The 7,211-nt window shown below is 38.3% G+C and overlaps 1 long non-coding RNA gene across 1 annotated transcript in view; it reads left to right on the top strand.

Moving 5' to 3' along the window:
- The first annotated feature begins 5,134 nt into the window (after positions 1–5,134).
- LOC120358135 overlaps positions 5,135–7,211 on the top strand; it is a 143,999-nt gene continuing 141,922 nt past the window's right edge. The window contains exons 1-2 of the long non-coding RNA XR_005575066.1: positions 5,135–6,216; positions 6,293–6,339. This is a non-coding gene — a long non-coding RNA (uncharacterized LOC120358135). The remainder of the gene's footprint in view (positions 6,217–6,292; positions 6,340–7,211) is intronic.

Raw genomic sequence — 7,211 nt, 5'->3', positions numbered from 1 at the left:
TATTCCTGTCAACAATGTAAACAATACAGTGCGCAGCAAGTTCCGCATAGAATAATCAACATATACTATACTGATTTGTTTTCAAGGCTATCTTGCGTAGTCAACGCTGTATATGAAGTATTTGTTCACGAATCCAACTTTTTGTTTGCATGTTTTTTTTTAATGCTCTTATCTATATTAATAAATTACTTCTGTTAAATTGTTTTTATAAGAAAATTATTAACGTGATTACCGTCATGTTAATAAGACAAAATGGAGAAAAAAAATAAGGCGCTTAAATTTAAAATTATAAATAATTATGTCATCTGGATTGTGTGGTCTACAATTCGTGTTACATAATGTTACATATTATTAAACTAATTACTTAACTTATTTGAATTTGTTGAATGTATTAATTTAATCCAACTTTAGTTTATTGCGTTTTAAAATAGATATTTTTAAAAAATCTAGAATGGTAACACTGGATGTTTTTAAAATGTCTCTAAGATATCCATAGATCTAATTTGGATACTTTTAATATGCCAAACATTCAAAGTATACATTTTAAATATGTTTTTAAAACGTAACTGCGCTGGGTAACATAAGCTAGACTGTGGTGATGTATCTCATAACGCATGGATCCCAGGACGTCTTTCCCTCCTGGTCAGTTGATAGCAGCTCGGACCGGTCAGCAAAAAAAGCTAATAATTAGCGCTAGTCAAAAGAGTGTTATATCGTCAGTCCTGGATGCGAGATTACAAAGATTGTACTTTTCTTCGGTAAACAAAAAAAGGCTATGGTGCTGTAATCATCGTGCGGTCACCTTGAGAAATTTTGTTAATGTATTACGATTATTATTATGTTGCTTAATTTAAATACTTGAACATAAAACAGATATGGATTAGCTTTTTTATTACTTGCTTGAATATTTTAAAATGTATATTAGTATTTACATATTATGAATTAATTTCCATTTTCGCTCCTATTCTCTGAATCAGAATCAATATATTACTTTGAAAGACTGTATGAATAGTTTGATTTTAATGCTATAACTAGGTTAATAGTGATTTAACGCATTCTTTCAATGAATACACTGATATTAATCAATAAAAGTAATTAAATTTGTACTAAAAGATATCTGAGAGCCGCCAATTGCTTAGTCAGCTTAGTGGAACCATTGAACGAACAAATCAATGCTGCCAGTGATCGATGATCCCACTGCATTCTCCTTGAGATACGGAATGCATCGGAGCGAGGTTCAACGGGTCGGAAAAGAAATCGGCCGTTCATTATTGTCGTGCGAGCCGGCCTAACGAGAGGACGCAACATCCAGGAAGGAATCCGACGGAATCTGCGGATCTCTGCGATATTGTAAGTCGCCCTTTGAACAATTAGTGTTAGTGTATGACCCAATAGTAAGTTTCGATTACCTAACCGTACCGCATAATTGTAATTGTTACCAATTTTATATCGTCCGCATGCTACCGGTCGTGCAATATCTGCACAAAATTTGCGCGCCATTTCTGTTGTAAGAAACTTATAGAAATCTGCAGATCATATTTGTGCAATATCTGCACAAGATCTGCGCCCTACTTCCGTTGAAAAAATCTTATGTTACTCTGCTGAAGAACTTTGCTAGACAGTTTACAGACTGCAGTTGCGGGAAGAATCTGCTTCAAGATAGCTCAAAATATTTGTACCAAGTTTCTGCAAACAGTTCATATACAAGTACAGTGCACGAATATTGAAGCAGTCTGCTAGCAATCTGCCAGCATGGCTGTATTGGGAATAATCTTTTGCACATTTGACTCAATTCTATTGCAATTAACTGCACGCAGATTTTGTCCTGCAGAAAATGCTACTAAAGATTCTGCCTGCATAAAAACTGACCGAGACGTTTCTGGTGCCGGGCTGAATATAAAGGCCGTGAGATCGTGCTTATCATATTCTAGAAATCATTGTAATAATTCTTTTTCGCAAATCATTTCTTGTCAATCTGCGTAAATTGTATTTGTAACATCGCAAACTGTTAAATCCGTGTACATGTTTCGTTCTAAAACTTATCAGATATAATCTGCGTAATCGTCTATCATTCGTATTAATCTCAGAATAAAATGTAATATCTAACTCGCAAATCTTAGCCTAATTTTTCCACGATACTTCCTTGAGCTCTGATAATTCCGACGAGCAGTCCGCGCTTAAAAATACGGGTCGTTAATAAATTTTTAGTTTTGTTTTTATTAATATTGCTATTTTGTCTAATTTTAGTTTTTGTAATCTTTATTAATCTCAATCTAATTTTTATTTTGTGGTACATGTTAATTATATATAAAATTATATAAAGTTATATGTTAATTATAGTATATATAAAATTAATATTTAATATAAATACTTTTGACAGCAGTCGGGAGTAAATTTTTTAAAAAGTAATTTTTTATTGGTTTTCAGTTTTAATTTTTATTTTTATTAATTTTTTAATATTGCTTTGATTTAATTTTTAACGGTTATTTTGTTTTTAAGTTTGATTTTTTTGCATATAAACTCATTGTATTAAATATATTGTTCTCGCGTTAATTCTTATTAGATTATTGCAAAAAATATAGAACGAGTAAGATCCGAGCGGCTGGTCTTGGAATCAAGTGTGAAATAAGAGCATCTCGAGAAAACACCATTAACGCAACTGTCAAAAGAGTTGCACGAGGTCATGTTGGAGCTTCCGTATTATTGCTACCAAATACTCTTAAAATTCTGATTTGTTTGCTGAAGTCTGGTTTTGCAGAGACACTTTTGGAGAAACCATCAAAAAGAGCGGGCCCAACGTACTTCAGGACGATAAACAAACCCTACAAATATCCCTGAGGAGAACAACAAAAGGGAAAAGTTCGTGAGACCTGGCCAATCTGACAAGCCTAAGGAGCGACAGATTACTATCGAACGATTACTATCTTGGAAAAATCATCGCCAATTGCTTGGTAGAACCTATGGACGAACAAATTAGTGCTACCGACGATCGATGATTCTGCCGCATCCCACCTGAGATACGGAATGCACAGAAAATCGGAGAGGGGCTCAACGGGCCGGAAAAGAAATAGGCGGTTCGTTACTGTCGTACGAGCTGGCGAGATGACGCAACATCCAGGAAGGAATCTGACGACGCCTACGAATCTCTACGATATTGTAAGTCGCCCCTTGAACAATTACCGTTAATGTGTGACTGGATAGTGAGTTTCTGTTAGCGTGCCGCGTGAGTGTATTTGTTATTGATTTTAGATCATCCACAAGCTACCACGTATAAAAATATCGGTCGTTGTTAGAACTTTTGTTATCGGGAGCTAACTAATTGTTATAAACAACTTAGTTACAAAATTGATTTTTGTCACGTGCTTTTTATGTCAATAATGTTTACCTTTCGGTCTTATTTCCAATCGTTATTTTTTGGCTATCTTTGCTGGCCATGGGCTGCTAATAGACTCTATTTCTTTTTAGACAAAATATTACTTTTAAAATTACCCGAGCATGATAAAATTATTACAAAAAAATCTAATTTATATTTGCGTTTATTTCAAATCAATAGAAATCATCGACGACTGAAAATAATTTTATATATGTAATGAGAGAAGATTATACCTCATTTAAAGAGTCAAGCATTTACACTGAGAAAAAAGTTGTTAATTCGACTAAATTTTTCAACTTGATTGAATTTCTTCAGTTAAAGTATTTATTACATATTAAAATCAAATACACAAATGATTGAAATAAAAAAATTGTGTTGAAAAATATTTTTCAATTTAGTCAAGTTAATAACTTCTCAGCATGCATTATTCTAATCACTCACCGACACGACGCGCAGCAGCGGAGTTGTATAAGACCACGTTGACCTGCAACATACAAATACGATATCTAAATTAGCGCTAAATAGACGACAGAATTAACATTAAAAAACTAATATAATGTTGCTTACCACAGGGTTGCTCCGCCGTTGCCCGATACCCCCCGGGTCTCCGCCTCCTCTCAGATTCCGTTTTTTGATGCACAACACAACACAACACTCGCAACAAGAGATTAATTACGATCGCGCGCTAATTATCGAATCAACAAGCGACACTTTGTTAACAGAAATCATCCGGCGAAGCGACATCACAATGCAGCGGAAGTGACACACGATCGCGCGAGGTTATGATTCAGAATGCGTAGATCGATATTGCGTTGAAACGTTTATTTCACTGTCGCACATTGTCGAAAACTCGGAAGTAGCTGCGCGTACAAAGAAAGCTGTTCGACATCGATGATAGTACATATACACGAGCTGAAACGCGATGCGTTGATCGAACGAAGTTTACGGTGATTCGCGCGAGGTGAATTAACCTTTATGCCGTCCCGCAACAAGAACGCGCGCGTCTCCGAGCGATTTCGTCGTCTCGTCCGAACGTTCGTCTCACTGCAGGTTACTCATGAAAACTCGGACATACGTACAAAGAGAACTTCACTCTTGACAGGACGATGTCGTTACGAAGAAGTACGCAACAGCACGAGGCGAGACTGGCGAGAGACGTTCGTCGATCGTACACAACACACTGACGCTCCCGCGTCCGTCACCGCACGGTGCCCGGTGAAAAATCAACACACACGTCTTAGGACGATCGTCACCTTTCTACGCGACACTGCGCGTAAACAATTGACTCGTATAGAAATATGTGCGACGAGATCGGAGTTCGCACGAATCACGCACGTCGAAATGCGTTACGTAGTTGCTGTGCCGCCGCCGCCGTCGTCCGATCGACTGCTGGCTCGTCGCTCGCGAAATACGCATATCGTAACGACTCGCCTCGTCACGCGATTGTCAGAATCGAGAATCGAGCTTCCCACGGATTTATCTATCGCGATGAATTCGACATGAAATCGATCCGCGATTCATCACGCGTCCACCCGCCGCCCCCCGTGATATCTAATTACTAGAGTGGCGCCGCGCACTGCCGAATTGTCTGCGAGCAATGAGCGATTCCGAAATGTCACAGTCGGTAACGTGTGCACTTTCTAGGTAGGATTTTTTCTTAGAAAAATTTCTTCCTGGAAGAGGCACACGTTACTGCACACATTACCGACCGTGACATTTCGGAATCGCTCATCGCTCGGTGTCAATTCGGCGGTGCGCGGCGTCAGTGGCGTCACTCCAGTAGTGAGATATCGCGGGGGATGGCAGGTAGACGTGTGACGAATAGCGGATCCATTTCTTGTCACATTAAGTTTTTATCGCGGTACGAGATCCGCAGGAAGCTCGATTTCGACAATCGTGCGACAAGAAGCTGCCAAGATATGCGTATTTCGGCGAACGACAGGCAAGCAGTCGATGGGTTAACGGACGGCGGCGGGACAGAAAACTACGCAACGCAATTCGACATGCGTGGTCCGTGCGAACTCCGATCTCGCCGCGTGTATCTCGATCTATACTAGTCGATTGTTTACGTGCAGTACGTGTCGCGTAGTAAGGTGACGATCGTCCTAAGACGTATGTGTTGACTTTTCGCCGGGTACCGTGCGGCGACGGACGCGGGGGCGTCAGTGTGTCTTGTGTACGGTCGACGAGCCTCTCTCGCCAGTCTCGCCAGTCTCGCCAGTCTCGTCTCGTCGCGTGCCCCGTGCCCCGTGCCCCGTGCCCTGTGCCCTGTGCCGTTCGTACGCGTACTTCTTCGTGTAACGTCATCGTCCTGTCGCGAGTGAAGCTCTAGCTTTGTACGTATGTCCGAGTTTTCATGAGTAACCTACAGTGAGACGAACGTTCGGACGAGACAGCGAAATCGTTCGAAGACGCGCGCGCTCTTGTTGCGGGATGAAAGTTAATTCACCTCGCGCGAATCACCGTAAACTTCGTTCGATCAACGCATCGCGTTTCAGCTCGTGTATATGTACTATCATCGATGTCGAACAGCTTTCTTTGTACGCGCAGCTACTTCCGAGTTTTCGACAATGTGCGACAGTGAAATAAACGTTTCGCCGCAATATCGATCTACGCATTCTGAATCATAACCTCGCGCCATCGTGTGTCACTTCCGCTGCATTGTGATGTCGCTTCGCCGGATGATTCCTGTTAACAAAGTGTCGCGTGTTGATTCGATAATTAGCGCGCGATCGTAATTAATCTCTTGTTGCGAGTGTTGTGTTGTGTTGTGCATCAAAAAACGGAATCTGAGAGGAGGCGGAGACCCGGGGGGTATCGGGCAACGGCGGAGCAACCCTGTGGTAAGTAACATTATATTAGTTTTTTAATGTTAATTGTGTCGTTTATCTAGCGCTAATTTAGATTTCGTATTTGCAGGTGTCAACGTGGTCTTGTATACAACTCCGCTGCTGCGCGTCGTGTCGGTGAGTGATTAGAATAATGCATGCTGAGAAGTTATTAACTTGACTAAATTAAGAAATATTTTTCAACACAATTTTTTTATTTCAACCATTTGTGTATTTGATTTTAATATGTAATAAATACTTTAACTGAAGAAATTCAATCAAGTTGAGAAATTTAGTCGAATTAATAACTTTTTTTCTCATTGTTAGTGTAAATACTTGATCCTTTAAATGATTGATGATATATAATCTTCTATTATATAGTTATATAAAAACGAGACAGACTGTATAATACAGTCTCGTACTGTCTCGTTTTCATTTGATTGACCGTTATGTATATAGTGAACACTTCTTTGGAATAAGATAAATTACAACTTCTATTACAACATCAATAATTTATTTTTTATATTTACTATTTATAATAACTCCAATTTCAAGTTTTTAATTACACTAAAGTTTAAATATGTTATTGTATTTTGTTTACAAAAGAATATATGTTAAAAATTTGGTAAATTGTACAATCTTACTCAGAGTTGAGAATATTATTTGAAAAAAGTAACGCATTACTTTTTCCGTTATCGTTACCATTACTTCAAAACTAACAAATCGTTACTTTCTTTGTTACATATTGGTAATAATAAAATAGATCATTAAATTTTAAAATTATTTAATAATCAGTATTAGAGAAGAAGATATTATGGCTACTCATTATCTCTGTTATTAGGTGACGAATTCAAATAATTGTTTATAAAATTATGCATATAGTAGCTCGCCATTTTGCTCATTGTTTTTAAACTTGAGCATATTATCACATAAATGTATGTATATACACTCGAATACTTTTTTGTCATTTAATTTTTTGTTCGGCTGTATACACTTTGAATTATGCAGAG

Source organism: Solenopsis invicta, chromosome 6 (genome assembly GCF_016802725.1).
Source record: "Solenopsis invicta isolate M01_SB chromosome 6, UNIL_Sinv_3.0, whole genome shotgun sequence".
Taxonomy (NCBI): domain Eukaryota; kingdom Metazoa; phylum Arthropoda; class Insecta; order Hymenoptera; family Formicidae; genus Solenopsis; species Solenopsis invicta.
The sequence above is the reverse complement of the archived record's forward strand: the minus strand, read 5'-3'. Positions and strand labels throughout refer to the sequence as shown.